This window comes from Microcaecilia unicolor, chromosome 7 (genome assembly GCF_901765095.1).
Source record: "Microcaecilia unicolor chromosome 7, aMicUni1.1, whole genome shotgun sequence".
In the NCBI taxonomy this organism is placed as follows: Eukaryota; Metazoa; Chordata; class Amphibia; order Gymnophiona; family Siphonopidae; genus Microcaecilia; species Microcaecilia unicolor.
In genome coordinates, this window is record NC_044037.1 from 55,018,124 (window position 1) to 55,040,231 (window position 22,108).

General features: G+C 40.8%; 1 pseudogene; it reads left to right on the forward strand.

Moving 5' to 3' along the window:
- The first annotated feature begins 404 nt into the window (after positions 1–404).
- The window catches only part of LOC115474991, a 39,537-nt pseudogene continuing 17,833 nt past the window's right edge, over positions 405–22,108 (forward strand).

Sequence of the window (22,108 nt, forward strand, 5' to 3'; positions counted from 1 at the left end):
ACAAGTCTGAGGGCAGAGAGTGGACATTCAGTTACCACATGTGAACTGGTTAGCCAGGAATAGTGCATCAGCCCTTATGCCTACAAAATGGGTGGCAGTGGTGAGAGGGGGGTGGAAGCAAGATGGCGTCTGGCAATTTGTATGTGAGGGGAGCCTTTCTTAAAGATTTTTCCTTCCAAGCCGTATATTGAGAAGAAAAAAGAGAAAAGGGGCCAGTCGATGGTACATTTTAGCCCCCCCCCCCCAACTCCCCGTACTGCAGGTTTGATGGATCATCATTTCCAGTGATTGGCATCAGCATCGGGACCCAGGACACAGCTGCTAGCAGAGACTTGGGAGCCGTTGCTTTGGCCAATGACATCTCTCTCAGTCCGGGACAGCAGCAGCCCTCGCTGAACCCGGCAATGGGAAGAGCTTCAGGGGCAGTGCTGGATGTGCCCTCAGTGCCGGGCACACTGGAAGAAGACCTAGCACCAAATATCTTGCAAGAAGCTGGGCCCTCAGAGGGTGGAAGTCCTCCTCCAGGAGGTAGAGCAACGTGTTTTCTGTTTGCTAGACCGAGAGCGAGGAGTGGAAGGAAGGCATGTCGTACCATCTCTGTCATCAGTTTGGATTGCAATAGAGGAGTTAGGTAAACTTTTGGTTTTACAATTTTCTTCTCAGGCTTTACAAAATCAGGATTTTTATGACAAATTAAACTCTCATCAGAAGTAATTGGACTTAATAAAAATAGATATGCAGAAAACAGAACGTTGAAAATGTCTTGACAAGGAAAAGTTTGTGATTTATAAATTTTCCTAAGGTCCCTAACATCTTACTGAAAGAAATGTTAAGGAAATATTTCCGAGAAATTTTGAAGCTTCCAGAGAGTAAACATCCATCTACAATAAAAATGTATTATATATCAGGGAGGCTCAAGCCTTCCCCAGAAGTTTCTTCAGATTCCTTGGATCCAATAGTGAAAATAGAAAATATGGGACTAACAACTTTTCAAGAGACTTATATAGAGCAGCAAGCAGTTTTGTCTACTTGAATCGTTACCTTGAGTTTAGAGATGGATAGAGATAAAATCTTGAGACTTTGTTTTCAGCATAAAGATACTGGGGCTGATATTCAGACTGCAGGAGTTAGCCAGGCTGTCTCCTGAGGTCAACGCTGACCCGGATGACTGGCAGTGAATATCCAGTTTATTTTTGACCAATTCAAACTTAACCGGCTAAGTCAATATTCAGCGCTGGCCAATTAGTTTAAACCAGCCAAAGATAAGCCTCCTATTTCAGTGGCCTAATTTGGCCACCAAACTTAGCTGGCAGTGTGCTAAATATTCACAGATAGCCGGCTGTATCGTGCAATATAGTTGATTATCCACTAAATGCTGACTGGGAATATTCAATGGGAGATAATCAGCTATCTCCTGCTGAATATTCACAGATAGTGCTGAATATCAGGTAGATTGTGTATTGTGGCCTGAAAATACGAGTATTTCATGATGTAGCCTGTTTTATGCAAAAAACAAACAAACAGAAAGCACTTTCTTGTGCTTTGCTCTAGAGTCCTGCAAATTTAAATATCTTTCTAAATTCCTAATCAAATACTGTGAAAATAAGTATGTTTTTTTAGAACCATCACAGCTCTCCAAGATACCAGTAGTAGTTTCTACACCAATTCAAGACAGTCCTCTGCCTATAATTGCTCCAAGTAATGTTAGATAGGCATGGAGAGGCATTTTTGATATGACATCTAAGTCGGACTTTGGACGTTGAGCGCTAAACGTCCCAAATCCAAATAAGAAATGTAACCGTATTTTCGAAAATACCATTTGTAACAAATTTTTGTGCTCTGTGTATTTATCTTTTCAGGCCATTTTTGAAAAAAAAAAATTGTACAAGTGAAAAACATAGAAAATCAAGCCATTGGGATGTAGAAAGGGCCGGCATTTTTAGCAGAGTGGTCCCCCAGACATCCCAGGAGGGCAGTGGGGCACTGCTGTGGACTTCATATAAATGCTCACAGGTACACATCTCACTGTTGCTATCTTATCTTGTCTGCTGAGCCCAGCCCTCCAAAACCCACCCAAAACCCACTTTCCCCAACTATACACCACTACAATAGCCCTTATGGTTGAAGGGTGCACCTACATGTGGGTACTGTGGGTTTCTGGTGATTTTTGGAGGGCTCACAAATTCCACCACAAGTGTAATGGGTAGGGGGGGGTATGGGTCTGGGTCCATCTGTCTACAGTGCACTGCACCCATCATTAGACTACTCCAGGGACCTGCATGCTGCTCTAATGGACCTGAATATAATATCTGAAACTGTCATAGAGGCTGGTGAGTACTATTTTTATTCACATTTTTTGGAGTGGGAGGGAGTCAGTGACCACCGAGGGAGTAAGGGGGTCATCTCTGAATCTACCCAGTGGTCATTTAGGGCACCTTTTTGTGTCTTATTTGTTAGGAAAACAGGTCTAGACCACAACATTGAAGTTTTCTCCCTAGACATTTTGGTAATGTTCCATTATGGCTGTAAAACATCCAAGTGTTAGGCATGCCCTAAGCCCGCCCTAATCCCTTTGACATGCCCCAACATATAGTCTCTTGTGATTTGGATGCACTGCAGATGAAAAGCATAGATAGATGTCTGCAAAACAGATTTTCAAAATACTGATTTGGACGTTTGAGACGAAATCCATCCAAATGGTGCTTTATGACACCTGTTGGACATTTTTCTCTTTCAAAAATAAGCCCCATGGAGGGGCATAATCGAAAGGGACGCCCAAGCTTTGCTGAGGACGTCCTCACAAAATGTCCCGGTGGAAGGGCGGTGACAAAAACATGTGGAGGGGCATAATCAAAAGGGGCGCCCAAGTTTTCCTGAGGACGTCCTCGCAGGACGTTCTTGCGAAGGGGCGGTGAAACCCGTATTATCGAAACTACTACTACTACTACTATTTATCATTTCTATAGCGCTACAATACGATAATATGGTCGGGGACGCCTAAATCTTGACATTTAGGTCATCCTAAGAGATGGTCGTACCTAGACTTGGTCATTTCTGATTTTCGGCGATAATGGAAACCAAGGATGTCCATCTCAGAAGCGACCAAATGCAAGCTCTTTGGTCGTGGGAGGAGCCAGCATTCGTAGTGCACTGGTCCCCCTGACATGCCAGGACACCAACCGGGCATCCTAGGGGGCACTGCAGTGGACTTCATAAATTGCTCCCAGGTACATAGCTCCCTTACTTTGTGTGCTCAGCCCCCCCAAGCCCCCCCCAAACCCACTACACACAACTGTACACCACTACCATAGCCCTTACGGGTGAAGGGGGGCACCTAGATGTGGGTACAGTGGGATTGTGGTGGGTTTTGGAGGGCTCACATTTACCACCATAAGTGTAACAGGTAGGGGGAGATGGGCCTGGGTCCATCTGCCTGAAGTGCACTGCACCCATTAAAACTGCTCCAGGGACCTGCATACTGCTGTGATGGATCTGAGTATGACATTTGAGGCTGGCACAAAATATTTTTAAAGATGCTTTTTGAGGGTGGGAGGGGGTTAGAGACCACTGGGGGAGTAAGAGGAGTGATCCCGCATTCTCTCCGGTGGTCATCTGGTCAGTTCGGGACCTTTTTGTGGCTTGGCTGTAAGAAAAACAGGACCAGGTAAAGTCGTCCAAGTGCTCTTCAGGGACGCCCTTTTTTTTCTATTATGGGTCGAGGACGCCCATGTGTTAGGCACGCCCAAGTTCCACCTTCGCTACGCCTACGACACACCCCGGTGAACTCTGGTCATCCCCGCGATGGAAAGCAGTTGGGGATGCCCAAAATCAGCTTTCGCTTATGCCGATTTGGGCGACCCTGTGAGAAGGACCTACCCATCCTATTACTACCCATCCATCCTTCTATTATGTTATACTTAATTTCCTACTTTACATAACAAAATTCTGTGTTACCTATTACTATGTAAGCTGCAATGAGCCTGCTTTTAGTGGGAAAGTGCGGGATACAAATATAATAAATAAATAAGGACGCCCTTCTCTTTCAAAAATGAGCCTGATAGTGTCACTTTGGAATTGTATTATCTATACTCCAGGCTAGACTTTCTTTTAGTTGTTTTTGTCTTGTTTACTTATAACTCCTGATCATTAACTGCTCTTGTGCTCCCAATAATTTGTGGAGTTTGTAGTGAGATTGTGGTTTTATTTCAGGTTGTTTTCTTTTTCTTTGTTTAGAATTTAATATTCTAATTGTATTTCATTTTCATGAACAAGTGTATTCTTGTGAATTATTTTCAAATTTCATAAATTAAAAAAAATTGGGTGGCATTAAGTGCACACTTGCTAGTTGTTTTTATTCGCCGTTCACTAATGGCAACAGCAGTGCATGAAATGCAAAATAATACCACAAAAAGTGGAAAGAACACAAAAGTCTCACAAAATGAGCAAAGCAAGAACAAGGAGTGGGAACTGGATCAGGCTCTTCTGAAACAGACTCAAGACTTTCAATGTGAAATTAAAACTGTTTATTTAAAATCACTCAACACAGTACCATGTTTCGGCACTTGAGTGCCTGCCTCAGGCGTCTGTACAACTCTTGATGCGTATACTTGCCAATCACATCTATCCTTGGCAATATGTCTTGTGAAATAAAAATAAGACTGATCTTTAGAATGACCGTTAATGAAAGAAAAAGTATGGATGGCAGCTTTATTTTTATTTCACAAGATGTATTTCCAAGGATAGATGTGATAAATAAACAGATGTATTGCCAAGGATAGATGTGATAAATAAACAGCTTTAATTTCACATTGAGAGTCCAGAATGGCAGGCCAGAATCTATAAGCATAACTTTTAAGCTCCTAAATTAAGATACATTTTGATCTGAAATCATAGGCTTCTAAGTTTGCTTGAAAACAGGGAACAAATTTAGGACCCTGATTACTAAGGTGTGCTGGGCTCTAATTGGCCCTGGAGTTTAAATCTAAGTAATGGATTTTCCACAGTCTCAGCTAGGATGAACAGAGGAGAAACATCTCTGTCCTGAGACCGTGTTCAAAACTTGTGAGCAGTTAATTTCCTGAAACTCCCCAGGTTCTACCCAGGTAGTAACAAGTGTTAGATAGTTTTAATGTTGATCCTTGTTTTGGTTGTCTATTATTGCTTGCTGTACTTTTCCACCTGGTTTTTCAAGCGTTCACTGTTCTACTGTGACAATAAACATGTTAGTTTATTGGCTCTGTTGTCCTGGACTGACTAAGACTCCTGGTAGTTTTTGTGTTGGCTCTGTGGGTGCTTTCCAAGAACTGTGGGACCCCTAAGAGTGTGGCCCTAGTACCTAGAAATCACCAGGGAATAACTTGAGAGTGGGAGACTTGCCCAGAAGCAAGAGGGACCCAGTCAGTGGGAGGAGGGTACTAGTATAGAGCACATGCCCAGGTGCAGGCGGGCCTGAGCAGTGCTGGGGACAGACCCTCCAGGTGGCTGTAGGGTTAACCCCAGGCAGGTGCTAGGTGTTCCATGACACCAATAAATTATCTTTGTGTCTATTTATTTATAACATCCAATTTGTATTCAAGAATGTTGTGGTTCAGTAGAGAACTTGAATGAAGTTTGTAGGATTCATCATCTGGAAGGAAGTTTGTTTGATGGCTATATGATGGTGAAATATCCCTGATTCAGCTTGAAACACAGTGCTATGTCATAAGATTTAAAATTGGATTACATTGTAAATTGAGTTACAAACAAGTCTCAAATTATAAATTAATACAAGTAAAGATAATTTATTGGACATTTTAAGTTTGCTTTGAAAGGATCAATGACAAGTTAGGGAATATAAGGAGCTGTGTTAAGATGACTGACATTAATTGTTCGTTCATGCCCCATCTGATGATCCAAAATATGTATTATTATTATTATTTTAATTTTGGTTTAGAATAGCTCATTGAAACAAACTATGGGGCCTTTTTACTATGCTGTGGTAAAAGGGGCCCTGCAGTGTCCTTGGCACATGGATTTGTCAGGCACTGAGGCCCTTTTACCGCAGCGGGGTTTTTCTGAAAAAAGGAAATGGCTGTGCATGGCCATTTCCTGGGGAAGCCCTTCCTGCTCCAACCTGTTGGTAACGGCAGTGCATGGTAAGCCCTTGGTGGAAATGCCAGAAATGATGCGTGGTGGGGACGGCACTACTGCTAGCTCCTGCGGTGAGCCAGCAGTAGTGCCGGATTGGCTGTTGACAAAGTGGTGGTAGCTCTATCACCATTTTGTAAAAGGTCCCCTATCTTTGGAAAATGTAGGATATAAATGTCAAAATAAATAAATAAAATATCTGGGTTAGTAAAAGGTCCTTTTACAAAGGCATGCTAAAAGGTTACCTGCGCTGCTTTTACCAGATGATTTTCCCACATGCTCAGTCCACCTCTTAGTGTGTCCGCCAAAAAGCCGAATTTCTATTTTCAGAAATAAGTCCAAAATTAGTGCCTGGCTATTTACCACATGAGCCCTCTTCACCTCCTATTTAATGATGGTAAGGGCTCACATGCTAACCCTGTGGTAATCGGGCAGTGCGTGGCAATGTGACTATGCTGCCAATTACTACTGGGAACATCCCCCATGGTAGAGAATATTACATTACTTTCTACTTTGGGAAACTGTGCGCAAGACCTTCAGAACTACCGCTCCCGTGTTACCCCAGCAGTAGGGCAGATTTGACGCACTTCCTGCACAGTAGCCCTATCGCTCCTTTGTAGAAAAACCCCTAACTGCGTATGATTTTTGAACTCCTAGAAACTAGGCACTAGTGTTTAAGTGCAATTGCACATGTGAGTATACACACCAAAAGTGCACCCCTGTGCTGTCCTGTACCTATGTACAAATCTCCAGTAATGCACAGTTCACAGGTGGGCAGAGCATGGGCGGGGTACTATATTGCATACATATCTCCAGAATATGGGCATGCACATTTATGCTAGTTCCATGGCTGGCTCAAGTGGTTGTGCCTATGGGGTCCTTTTATGAAGCTGCGATAAGCACTAATGCATGCCGTGGGGCACGCTGAGGCACCCCGTGACAATTTCAGGATGTCTGTGTGTTACCCACATACAAAAAAAATGTCTGGGGTGGAGAGTGAGTGTGTTCTGTGCTAATCGGTTAGCGCAACTATACTACCATGTGTTAAGGGGGTCTTTTACTAAGGCACGTTAGCGTTTTTAGTGCACACTGATAATTAGAATGCGCTAAATGCTAGAGATTCCTATATATTTCTATGGGTAACTCTAGCATTTACCATGTCCTAATCATTAGCGTGCACTAAAAATGCTAGCATGCCTTAGTAAAAGACTCCCTAATGTGATTAGCGTGTGCTTAGCTCGTGAGAGCCCTTACCACCTACATAATGGGTGGCAGCAAGGGCTCATATACTAATCTGTTTTAATGGACATGTGCCAATGGAAAAATTAGTACATGGCCATTAATTTAAAAAATAAGGAATTTGGCCATTTTATCCCAGTGGTCAGAATGGCCTTAGTGCACAGAAAGACCCATGTAAGGGAGCACAAAGTCCACTTTTTACCGCTGTTTGGTAAAACAGTGCCTAAGTGCATGCACACATATAAATCCAGATGCACTTGTATAAAATAAAGTAAGTACCTATGTTCCAAAAGAATATATGCTAATCAGGTGCCCTCTTGGCACCTATATGTAGGTGCACTTTTATAGAATTACAGCCCATATGTTTTCCTCTGTTAGGGGCCCTTTTACTAAGCCGTGTAAAGTTCTACGCGCACCCGGCTACCAAGTGGCTCTTGTGGTAATTTCCTATCGGATGCGTGCCAAGTGGTATTTGATGCGCATATGTCATTACTGCCCGTTTACCGTGTGAGACTTTACCGCTAGGTCAATGGCTCGCAGTAAGGTCTCAGACCCAAAATGGACACATGCCAATTTTGATTTTGCCGCACATCCATTTTTGGCAAAAATAAAAAAAAGGCCTTTTTTACAGGCGCGCTGAAAAATGGATCAGCATGCACCTGAAACCGACGCTTACACTACCGTAGGCCATTTTCAGCGCTCCTTTCTGAAAGGACTCCTAAGAAAGGACGCCAAAGTATCGGCCTGCTTATCCGACATTGCTGCCTGGATGTCCAAACGCCACCTGAAACTGAACATGGCCAAGACCGAACTTCTTGTCTTCCCACCCAAACCCACTTCTCCTCTCCCTCCACTCTATCTTAGTTGATAACACCCTCATCGTCCCCGTCTCATCTGCCTGCAACCTCGGTGTCATCTTCGACTCCTCCCTCTCCTTCTCTGGGCATATCCAGCAGATAGCCAAGACCTGTCGTTTCTTCCTCTATAACATTAGCAAAATTTGCCCTTTCCTCTCTGAGCACACCACCCGAACTCTCATCCACTCTCTCATTACCTCTCGCCTTGACTACTGCAACCTACTCCTCACTGGCCTCCCACTTAGCCATCTATCCCCCCTTCAGTCCATTCAGAACTCTGCTGCACGTCTTATCTTCCGCCTGGACCAATATACTCATATCACCCCTCTCCTCAAGTCACTTCACTGGCTTCCGATCAGGTACCGCATACAGTTCAAGCTTCTCCTACTAACCTACAAATGCACTCGATCTGCAGCCCCTCCTTACCTCTCTACCCTCATCTCCCCTTACATTCCTACCCATAACCTCCGCTCTCAAGACAAATCCCTCCTTTCAGTACCCTTCTTCTGCCTCACCTCACCCCATGCGTGGAACAAACTCCCTGAGCCCATACGCCAGGCCCCCTCCCTACCCATCTTCAAATCATTGCTCAAAGCCCACCTCTTCAATGTCGCCTTCGGCACCTAACCACCATACCTCTACTCAAGAAATCTAGACTGCACCAACTTGACATTTCGTCCTTTAGATTGTAAGCTCCCTTGAGCAGGGACCGTCCTTCTTTGTTAATTTGTACAGCGCTGCGTAACCCTAGTAGCGCTCTAGAAATGTTAAGTAGTAGTAGTAGTAAAGACATTTAATCAGATTCATGCAAATAAATGCAGAGTCAAATATTCAGAGATCATAGAAATCTTCTAGTGTTTCAAATAGAAGGGGAACCATATGAGTAGTCACACTCATATTTAGTCAAAATATGTCAAACTATACAGAGCATAAGAATATAAGAATTTTCATACTGGAACAGACTGAAGGTCCATCAACCCCAGTATCAAGTTTCCAACAGTGGACAATCCAGGTCACAAGTACCTGGCAAGATCCTAGAACAGTAAAACAGATTTTATTCTGCTATTTCTAGAAATAAGCAGTGGATTTCCCCCAAGTCCATCTTAATAATGGCTTATGGACTTTTCTTTTAGGAAATTATCCAAACCTTTTTAAACCCTGCTAGGCTAACTGCTTTTACCATATTATCTGGCAATGAATTCCAGAGTTTAATTATACCTTGAGTAAAAAATATTTTCTCTGATTTGTTTTAAATTTACTACTTAGTAGCTTCATTGTATGCCCCTGAGTCCTAGTATTTTTAGAAAGGGTAAACAAGCGATTCACATCTACCTGTTCCACTCCATTCAGTATTTTATAGACCTCTATCATATCTCCCCTCAGCTGTCTCTTCTCCAAGCTGAAGAGCCCTAGCTGCTTTAAACATTCCTCATAGGGAAGTCATCCCATCCCCATTTTTGTTGCCTTTCTCTGTACCTTTTCTAATTTCGCTATATGTTGCACTGATCAGAACTGCACACATGTATTGCACCATGGATCAATACAAAGACATAACATTTTTGTTTTCCATTCCTATCCTAATAATTCCTATCATTTTATTTGCATTGTTAGCCACCGCTGCACACTGAACAGAGGATTTTAACATATCATCAATGATGACACCTAGATCCTTTTCCTGGGTGGTGCATCGTGTAGCTATAATTTGGGTTCCTCTTTCCCACATGTATCACTTTGCACTTGCTCCCTTTAGACATCCTCTGCTATTGGAATGCCCAGTCTCCCAGCCTTGAAAGGTCTTCTTACAAATTTTCACATTCCTCTTGCGATTTAACAACTTTGAATAACTTTGTGTCATCAGCAAATTTAATTATCCCATTAGTTATTCCCATCTCTAGATTATTTATAAATATGTTTTAAAAAACAATGGTTCTAGCACAGACCCCTGGGGAACCCCACTATCTACCCTTCTCCATTGAGAATACTGACCATTTAACCCTACTCTCTGTTTTCTATTTTTTAACCAGTTCTTAATCCACAACAGGACATTACCTTCTATTCCATAACTTTCTAATTTCCTCAGGTGTCATTCATGAAGTACTTTGTCAAATGCCTTTTGAAAATCCAGATGCAACATGTTTATTCACCCCTTCAAAGCCTGCTTTAGATAGAGTATAGAAATCAGAATTGACAATGTCAAGGTCAGGACATGTACAGTTCCAATAGTTTTTTAGAAATGCATTAGATGATGCAGAACCAGGGAGAAGCTATAAATCTCAATCCAGATTTATTGGGACAATGATGTGAATACAGGTGTAGATTTTGGTTCTGCCCAAGCCTGTCCCAAACCATGACCCCCATGCAATCCACGGGGTATGTTTACTAAGGTGCATTAGTGTTTTTAATGCACCTATACATTTCTATAGGCACATTAGGGTTTAACGCGCATAAACCATTTACGTGCGTTAAAAATGCTAACGTGCCCATAGCGCCACTTAGTAAACATAGGCGTAAATGTGGTGCAGATTTACACATGCAAATACTGATTTTCTAAAGTATTTACACAATATAGGATATATACAAGTTTAAACGATGACTGGAACTTGTAAAATAAGGACCATCCCTTATCATAAGAGCTGACTCCTGTTGGACTTTCATTTTCTACTGAGATTGTATTCATTATTTTGAACCTTTATCTGCAGCAGTGAAGTCATTTTATACAAGAAAGAGCAGGCAATAGGCAGATAATGGGTGGAGGACCTCACCCTATAGTTAATGCAGAAGTGGTTACTGCATGTTATCTGCTAACACAGATACATGATATAGTTAATGCCACTTGAACAGGTGTAGCTAAGTATATTGTGCCATCAGCTATGCAATTAACATATAGCAATGACATTTTCTCTCCAGCGAGAAACTGGGAAAGTGCAGGAAACACAGCAAACACAGAGGCTTTGCACATACCATATTGTATTGTTGGTAATTAATGCATGTTAATTGCACAATCTTATTATACTTTAGAAAACAAGGCCCTAAACATATTTTTCATCTATCTAGGTATAGATATAAGTGCGTGCATGTGTGTGTAGGTGTATGTATGTGTGTTCACATTGCTTCCAAGATGTTACATGACACGTGGCGGGGACTATAGCTCAGTAAATGCCAAGAACAGTTCATTATGTTAGGTAGCACAACAACAGAATTTTCAATGAGCTTCTTAGAAATCTTCATGTGGTAGAACTAAAGGTCATATATGGTCCGGAGAGAGGTGTGAATACAAGAAAGAAACCAGCAGGTTGCAATCTGAAGGAACCTTGTTCCCACAGTGGTCAATCCTGGCAAGACACCAAGTGAATAGCACAAATGTTTAACTTGATAAGAACCAGAAAGTGTGCTCTGCCATACCTTACATCAAAGATTATTTTGTTTCCTGGCTTTGTCCAAAGGAATTATATCCAGTTGTATACAAGTTTCAGACTCCTTCTGCTTAATGAAGACACAAGAAGAGAAAGGTAGCCTGGGTTCTTATAAAAGACCTTGTGTTGCTATTGTTGATTTTGAAAGAGTTCGCTAGCCTACAATTGCAAGCTTTTGTTCCTCCATTTTAATCCTAGAATTCAAAATTCTTTTTCCATTGATTCTTGTTGCCCCTTGTGAGACTAAGAATTTTTCCAGAGTCTGATACAAAAACAACCTTTATAGTCATAAGAGCTATCTCTAGAGGGGTGGAGAAAAGAATAAAATGTGATATTTAGTATTCATTTAGAAAAACCTCATTATTTCACATGGGGCATAAAAAATGCTTTCATTCATTCTGTATGGAATTTCCATGCAGCAAATTATTCCCAAGATAGCCCTTCCCTAGCATTCTGTGTCATATTGCACAAAATAGCTCTTACGACAGCTGTCAACATATACTTACAGGGTTGCTCATGATAGCACGGGGGGGGGGGGGGGGGGGGGAGGGCAGAAAGGAAGGGGAAAAGAAACAGGAGAGGAAAAGTAAAGATAAAGGAGAGGAGAGGAGGAGGAAATGAAGGGGAAGAAATGGAAAGGAGGAAAGGAAGAAAAAGGAAAAGGGAAGGGAGGAAAGAGAAGGGAAGAAAGGGGAGGAGAAGGAGATGGAAAGAGGAACAGGGAGCAAGAACAAAAACATGTCCAATCAGAGAAATCAATTTTCTATATAAAAATATTAAATATGTATGGCAAATTTACAGCATATTGAAGAGGTCAAATGTATAAAAGGAGGAAAAAGGAATAAGAGACAAGGCCTATGCAACTATATATTCAAGAAAGTTAAATTAAGTTCTTGATTAAGACCTTTGGGTACAAGAATGCCCATATCTCTGAGTAGAACTGTGCTGATATCTGCTCCTCTATGACTCACACAACAAAAAAAAATGGCACTAAAGGACCGATATTCAAAGCAATTTAAATAGCCAGAAAGTTCAAAGCACTTGTTCAGGTGTAACCATGGATATTCAGTGATACTTAACCAGATAGTGCCGCTGAATATACCTGGTTGGTGCCTAAGCCATAACCAGCTATTTTATGGGTGGTCTGGGGGCGGATTCAGCACTTATGCAGTTAAGTGCAATATTCAGTACTTAACAAGATAAGGAAACTGTATAAAATACAGTCCTATCTTTATGTAGTTCGCCTTTACAGGTTTAGTCCTGAATATCACAGTTAACTGGGAGGCCATTTTACTAAGCCGCGTAGGTGTATACGCACATCCTACGTGCATCAGTTTTCAACTACTGCCTGGCTACCACGTGGCCAGGGTGGTAATTTCATTTTTTACGCAGGTCCACTAAGCATGCCGGAAAAGTTCCAGCACACAGCACTAACCGGGCAGTAATCGGCATTCTACATACATAGACCATTACCGCCCGGTTAACGCGTAAGACCTTACTGTTAGGTCAATGGGTGGCAGTAAGGTCTGAGGCCCAAAATGAATGCACGCCAATTTTTATTTTGCCACATGTCCATTTTCGGCTTTAAAAAAGGCCTTTTTTGCAGGTGCGCTGAAAAATGGACCTGCGCGTGTCCAATACACACGTCTACACCAGTGCAGGCCATTTTTTGGTGCACCTTAGTAATAGAACCCCTGGATAAGTTATATGCACCTGTGTGTGCTTGAATATTCAAAGCTGGTTGCCAGAAATATCCAGCATTGAATATCAGGGGATAAAGCTGGAAGTGTTCAGCAATATATGGGACAGTCAAAGCAGTAGTGTAAACAAATGACGTTTCCAACAAATTCGAGGGAGATGAAGAATGTCATATAAGGGAGTTATTCATCAACAAACACTAATCGACTCAACACGGGACCGTGTTTCGGCACTGAGAAGTCCTTCACTTATGCAATGATCTAGGAGAAATATATTGGTAATCTTTCTGTCAATACAACTTTGGTGTTTCTGCTTGAGTTTCTTAAATACCCTTCTCATCTTCCCACTATTATTATTTTATTTGTAGCATTTGTATCCCACATTTTCCCACCAATTTGCAGGCTTAATGCGGCTTACATTTGCCGTAATGGCGGTTGCTATTTCCGGGTAAACAGAATTACAAATGGTATTGCGTTAAGGTGTATACATACATGGTAACATACATGGAACATACGTACATGGTAACATACATGGAACATAACATATATGGAATAAATCATGGTATATGTGTATACCATGTGCATACATACATGGTAAAGAAGAATACATTATGGTATTGCATGAAAGTTCCTGAGTAATACATTGGATTGTAGCGTACTTTAGGTCATCGACAATATAGAGACCCTATTCGACATAAGGTTTAAAGTGGTAGTGCTTGATCATTAATAGCAGAGAGGTTAATCAGTCTTGTGATAAGATTTCGGTTTTGTATAAATAAGATTGCAGGGGTTTATAATGAAATAGACAACATTGTCGGTGGAAATTAGAAAACTGTGTAAGTGGATAGACCTTTTGACTCCTAGGGTGTACAAACTGGCAGAATTGCAAAGTTGACAAACAAGTGTGACCCGCTGAGTGAAAAGGTGACAAAAGTGGGGTTTCAATTAACAGAGAGAAAGTCTATAAAGGTTTGGAGGAGTAAATTTGTGCAACTTTCATTTTTGAAAGTTGTATGTACTATAGGGTCAGTAAAATGTGATTATCCAGATTTTTTTTCACAACTTTGATGTTTTTCATGTTTTACAGCCTAAAAACTGCAAGTGTCTAAAAGATATCTAAAATGTGATTTCTGGAGTTAATTACTTTTTTATTAATAAACATTTCTAATTTTTTAAAGACATAATTAATTTATACCTGAGGCTGAAATCTGGCAGAATTATGCAATTGCTATTTCTCTATCTTGTGGTATAAATTTATTTATTTTAGTTACATTTGTACCCTGTGCTTTCCCACTCATGGCAGGCTCAATGTGGTTTACATATACAGGTACTTATTTGTACCTGGGGCAATGGAGGGTTAAATGACTTGCCCAGAGTCACAAGGAGCTGTGCCTGAAGAAGAAATTGAACTCAGTTCCTCAGGACCAGAGTCCACCACCCTAACCACTAGGCCACTCCTCTGCACTTTGTTACCTTTTCACTCAGTGAGTCACAAATTGAGCAATGTCCTCATCTATAGTGATCGACTATCAGTGAAGTCTGCTTTCTCTCTTGCAAACAGAGGACACAAGTTGGTCTTTGAAACTGTGGCCTCTGGTATATGCTATAATGAGACAGTTATCTTTTAAACATGCCATACCCTGTATTAAATGCCAATGCCATCTAAGTATTTTCTGAATTTCAACAGCAATCGGTGAAGAACGTAAGGTACAAACAATACTATCTGGATTTTTTTTGACAGAGCTTTTGAGAAGTGTTTTTCTGCCTGTCATGCCCTCAAGTGACTGCATTGGATATATTTTTTAGGATCCTGTCATTTCAGAAATCTCCTTTTCATCTTAATAGCCTGTTTTTTTTTCAAGGGAGGTACCCTAGCAAAATAGGGTGATGCAATTTAGTTCTTGTGGAAAGAAATGCATATTTTACCATATTTTAAAGTATGTTGTATGTGTTGGTTTTATGCATTGTGTTATTTTTAATCTGTTGAGAAAGATGTGATCACTGGAATATATTTTTTAGATAAATAATACATGTATATAGACACACTGGAACAGATTCAATAACGGTGCTCACAGTGAGGTGCAGTTATGATCTGTACTAAGATAGTATTCTGAAAGGGCACTCTGAGAAGAGCATCCTTTACAGAATATTAGCTTGGTATACTTCTCGTATCTAAGTTTGGGTGAAAGCACTTATGCTTGCAAAGGCTGGTGTAAATCTATTTAAGGTTCCAAATTCTTTATAGCAGGAGCCATTCAATCAATCATATAACTGCTCAGGGCTATCTCCATACTTACACATAACTCTCAATTCCAGGAAATGTAGTGCAATCACCTCTCATAGTTTGAATTCAAAGACCTCAGTGGTAACGCATTTCACATAGGAGCACAGTCCTATAGCTTACCCGCATAGTCATTGGGCTTGCCTAGTTTTTAATCTAAACTTTATTGCTTATAAACTATTTTTAAAGAGTTTTTGTGTATATATAAAAATTCTTTACTTAACTTGTACAGAGAGATCTGCAACCAACATGAATCATGTTTCGCCTGTTGGGATACATCAGGGTATGGTCATCTCTCTCAGAATGAATGTTCTTCCATCAAAATCAAAATGGCTGGTGTAAATGCTCATGCTCAACTGATGACAGTTAGGCACGCAAATGCAGGTATCCCATAACATTGTGCCTACCCATGATCCTCCCATGGCCATGCCATCTTTTGAGTTGCACACTGTGAAATTTGGGTGTGCATGTTATAGAATAGGGCATATGGCAGATCCTCATCTAACTCTTAATTACTGCCAATTAAGCACTTGTTAACATCAATAATTTATTGTTACCACCTGACTAATTACTTTACATGTGGATCTGGGATCTGCACCCAAATTTGGGCAACCTATACAGAATCTGGGGGAGTATGGGCAAATAGTGAAGATCAAAGATTATAATGATGAAGGTAACAATAAAATCATAAAAGTAAAGTCATTATAGATAAATTCTTTACAAAACTTGATGTTTGCTCTTATGGGTATTTTTTGTTGTTATGCATAGAAAACTAATAAAGTTTGTGAACTAACAAATGAATTCTACTGAACAAAAGTATTCTAAAACATCTAAAACTATCATAAAAATCAAGAGAACATAGCCATTAGCTGAAGGGATGATTTATTTTAAAAAAATATGACAAAAAATTAATGTGACCCACTGAGTGAAAAGGTGTCAAAAGTGGAGCTACGAATAACAGAGCTAAAGGCTATAAAGGTTTGGAGGAGCAACTTTCATATTTGAAAGTTTTGTGTACTATAGGGTCAGTAGAATAGGACTATACAATTTTTTCACAACTTCACAGCCTAAAAACTGCAGGTACTTAAAGTGGGGCATCTGATTTTGGGGAATTACTTTTTTTTAATTGATAAACATTTCTCATTTAAAAAAAAAATCTAAATTTCATATACAATCTTTCTCTTTCTTAGACCACAAAGTGAAGAAAAATAGGGAGAGTGAAATAAGACAAGGAGATCAATTAAACAATACACAGAAAAAAGAAAACATGGTATTAACCTGATTATCCCCAGATATTACTCATCTAATACATTATTCCACATTGATCATCTGGTTGGCTTCCTCAAGACCAAATACGGCATATAGTCAATTCATTTCATTGAGAACTTACTTATTGTCCAGGTTTTAGTTAGAAATAATACATCTGATTACATTCACTCTCTTTTAAAAACCAGAAATTATTTAATGATCCCTAGTTTGTCCAGTATAGCCTGGGGTCCTACCATTTATGACATACTTGGTAAATTTACTTATGAGGGGGAGGGGTTCTTCATCAAGACCTTAATAAGACACCCTAAAAAAGTACCATATTAGATCTGAGTTTAGTGCACACTAAAATCCCACATTAAGCCCATATTCAATGCACTTTTAATATGTAAAGCTTTTATTCTGGTCTCCTTTTCTATTTTGTTACTGTTAAGTGTATTGAGGTTGTCTTTCTTGTTATTTTTCTCACCATCATTATGCTTTTGCTGTAGGTGACATCCTGAGCTTCTTTTCTCCCACATGCCACTGTCTTTCTTTAGCTTAAACAGCTGTCCATATATTGATTGCATTTCTCACTTAGTCTATCATTGAGGTATAACCTCATGTTGTTCCATCTATTGCCTCAGCTACCTATATTTCTATAAAAATCTTGCTCACTTCAGGCTTGAAACTACATATTAAAGCTGGTTGTGTGATGCAGTCTCTCTTTTCCATTACCATGAACAGGTAGAACTTCTGAAAATGCTATAGGATTGGACATGGGTTTAAGTCTCTCTCCCAAAATATGAAAGTTTCTTTGTACTACAGATGTGCTGTTTTTAGCCAGGTCATTTGTTCCTAGATGGACAATAATATCAGTTTTATAATCCTTAGGGGCCCTTTTACAAAGCGGTGGTAAGCCCAACACGAGCTTACCGCATACTATTCTGGAACTACCGCTGGTCCAACGTGGCCACCAGCAGTAGTTCTGGCTCGAGTGCGCACCATCTAAAAAATTCCAGAAATTAACCTGGTGGTAATTGGGCATCACTTCGTGCTGCCTGGTTACCGCCGGGTTACTGTGGGAGACCTTACCGCCACCTCAATGGTAAGAGTTAACTTACCACATGGCCATTTTTTGGAGGAGCTTTTTATTCGCTGCAGTAAAAATGGCCCTGGGGCATGAGAAAAATGCCCCCCCCCCCCCCCCACACTACCTCAGGGACCTTTTTCCTGCAGCTTAGTAGAAGGATCCCTTAGTTTCTTTTCTGATTTCATTCACAATTTGATTTCTGTTCCTGCTGGCTAAGGATCCTAGGAGGCATTTAACCTTTCTTTGTCTCTTGAACTGTGATTTCAAACTGATTCTTCTAATAATGGAGTCTCTCAGCCATAGCAGTTTTCTATTTGGGGCTCTTTTGACATTGCCTGAATGATTTCTTCTATACTGGGTACTGCCCTTCTTTAATTGGATCACTTCAGGTTCTATTCTTGGAGTATCAAGGTTTTCTAAGGCACAGAAAGCATTGTTCAGAGATATCATTTGGGAGAGTAGGTGTTCCAGTGTAACAGGTTGTTCTCTTATTAGATCCCACAGTAATCCATTTATTTCTGGGTTGTTTGATTCTTTGTGGGAATGAGGGAGGCTTGTCTGCATGTTAAATCCTGGAGGAGAACCTTTTTTATTGCAGCTAATTCTTTCCTCAGTTGAGCCAACTCTTTTTTTTAAAGCAGAGAACTAGAGACAGATGGGGCAAGCATTAGGGCTGCAAATGGACTGCCTCAGGATTAAGGCATCACAGCTACTGCAATGAATAATAGTCATTTTGATTACTAGGTTTGATATAGAGCAGTTATATTAGCAAAGGAAAAGCTAGAGAAAGAATCACATAATTGAAAACAAATTGGATATGTGTTAAGAAGACTATATAAGAACGCTCTGGGGTGGGTGGGTTGAGGGGTAGGGCATCGGTGTTTAAGTGTCCAGGACCTGTAGAATTGTATCTGGACTTAAAGCAAATCCCCCTCATCTATGAATGCCCATGGAAAGTATAGCAGAGAATTTTAATAGTTCAAGAGTCAAGAAATTAGGCAGTGCAGAGGGCAAAAACCAGTTAAAAGGCTTGTTCTCTCACACGGAGAAGCAGAACAAAGAGACAGAAACTTTTTTTTCTTGTTTCTTAGATGTGTAGCAAACTCAAAAGGAATATGCAGTACAGGTAGCTATAAAGAGCAGAAATCTGAAAGCAAAGGCTCAGCCAAACAGCTAAAATATAGCAAAAAAGCTCAAGAAAGGAAAGGAAATTGTCTTTGGGGGGAAAAGGTGAACCATTTCATAAATGTAAAAGCTTCATGCATTCTGCCTTACTTCTTCCTAAATCTAAATTTGGCCAACAACTTGTATCTCCACAAACGCTGCCCTTCTGATAACCACCACATCTGAAACAGAAATTAGTGAAAAGCAGGCTCCCAAGAGAAGTTGAAAAAGAAAAGAATGGAATAAGCCCCTGCAATATACCAAGCTGCAAATTGTGGCAGCATATATTATTATTATTATTATTATTATTATTATTTATAGCATTTATATCCCACAATATTCCCACCCATGGACAGGCCCAATGAGGCGTACAACAGTCTACAAAAGCATAGAACAATTCAGCAAACTAACATACAATGTCATAAGAGCGTAAGAGAGAGAGGGTAATAGCCAAGGAGGGAAAAGGGGAAAGAGTAGAGATGAGCAGTATGTCAGTACAACAGTTGTAATTCAGAAGTAAGAGATGCCAGCCCCCCCCCCCCCACATCCTCCACTGCAGCCGCGGCTCAAACGGTCTCCCCGCCGGTCGTCCGACGAGCCAGCTGTGAGGTAAGACGGATGGCTGCTCCATGGCAGACTGAAACAGGTGAAAAGGAGGAAGCAGCGCCTCACGGTGCCGAACAAAGCTGGATCAAGTGAAATCAGGCCACAACTCAGCCATGCGACTCGGCAGTGATGCCCGGAGCCAACGACTCAGGAGCCCGTTAAACAGAAGCCATTTTGAAATATATCACAGGACCCCACAGTAACCCACATGGGAAAACCATTCAGCATAAAGGGGTTCAACTCATGCTCTGCCTCAAGGATTGTATAGATTATTCAATGCAGAAAATGTGAAGAATGTGCTACATTGAGGAAACAAGCTAGATTGTAAAGACAAGAACCAATTTATACTGGCAACACATTAAACACTACAAAGCTAGCCAACGTGACACCTCAGTGGGAACCAGAGCACTGCCTTAATGACGTTATAGTCAGAATACTAAAAGGAAATTTTTTAACAATCTAGGAATGTAAGATCTTTGAAGTTAAGATGATGAAATACTTAAATATCAACAAGAAAGGACTTAAAAAAAAAGATCTGTGCTTTTTATCATAGTATAAACCATAAAATTATATTACTTTATTATCTTTTGATCATCCATCCATTTTTCTCTGTTTCTTATCTCTCCCCATCCTATCTTTCTCCTTGAGACTGTCCTTGGAGGCTTTTATGTTTTATATTCTGACATTATTATTTGTTGTTGTCCTGACCTGAGGAAGAAATACAGGCTTTCAAAAGTTAGTCAAAACATGTATTGTTTGTCCAATGAAAAATAAACTTCATGTATTACCTTTAAAGTGGACTAATACAGCAGCCACACTACTTTTTCTAACATGTTTGATGGTAGCAAAAACATCTTGCAAGATGCATCCTTACTATCTAAATATGGCTTTGTATCATTATATCTAACTGGAAGGATTTAATACAGTTTCCGGAAAGAGTCCCACATGTCCACATTTATCCTAGTTTTCCTTACCCCTTGCCCCTTATTTTCTCCAAATAATTCTTCTCATGGCTGTTTTAAATTGTATTATCTACATAAAAGTGAAACATATCTGTAACGCCTCTTCGGTACTATGTAAGCCACATTGAGCCTACAAATAGGTGGGAAAATGTGGGATATAAATGTAAAAAATAAATAAATAAATAAAACTATGTATGCGTGAGTGATTGTTCAACTGTAAGCAGTTGATAAAACTACTAATAATTAATTACAGACAACAGAAAAATTACATACTACAGATACATTCGATAAGAGTTGATAAAACAGCTAATAATTAATTACGGACAACAGAAAAATTACATACTACAGATACATCTGATAAGAGACTCCTGAGGCAGGCCCTTTGGCCGAAACATAGGCCTATGTTGAGTCTGTGGATGTGAATAAAGGATTCTTATTTTGAGTATTGTCCATTGATCTTTGTCTCCTTCACTGTGGTTGTGTGCTGTTTCTATTTGTACCTATCCCCTCCATTGTTAACTTAGGGGCCTTTTACTAAGCCACGTCCGCATCTACGTGTGCCTAACATGCGCCAAAATTGAGTTACCGCATGGCTATCATGTAGCCCTTGCGTAAATTTTATTTTTGGCTCGTGTCTGCTATGCGCGCCCCCAAAATATATATTTTTTTCTGCCGCACATCAGCTATTCACGCCCAGTGGAATTTGGCACGCATAGGTCATTACCACCTGGTTACCACATGAGACTTTATTGCTAGGTCAATGGTTGGCGGTAAGGTCTCAGACCCAAAATGGACGAGCGGCAATTTTCAGTTTGCTGCACATCCATTTTTGTAAAATATTTTTAAAAGGCATTTTTTGCAGGTGCGCTGAAAATGATTCTGAACGTGCCAAAAACACACGTCTACACTACCACAGGCCATGTTTCAGTGCATCTTAGTAAAAGGACCCCTTATATCTGAGTTGATATCTCATGCCCCTTAGCTATCTATGTTCAACTCCCATTTGAAAATGTACCTTCTGATGGTTTCTTTTTTACACCCTGGCTTTAGGTGATCACAGCCTTGTCAACGCTGACCATATTTATTGAAATAAACATATTTACTGTTACCTCCTATTTGTCCTGTCTTTTGACTAGAATGTGAGTTCAATGAAGCAGTGGCGTACCAAGGGGGGGGGGGGCGGTGGGGGCGGTCCGCCCCAGGTGCATGCCGCTGGGGGGGTGCTGTGCGCCGGTCAGCGTCATTCGTTTCCATGCTCCCTCTGCCCCGGAACAGGAAGCAACCTGTTCTGGGGCAGAGGGAGCATGGAAATGAACGACGCTGACCGGCGCGCAGCATCCCCCAGTGGCGTGCACCCAGGGATGAGGGGGTTCTTTCACCAGGGTGGGGGGCGCGCTGCACGGGGGGGCGCTGCACCCGGGGGGG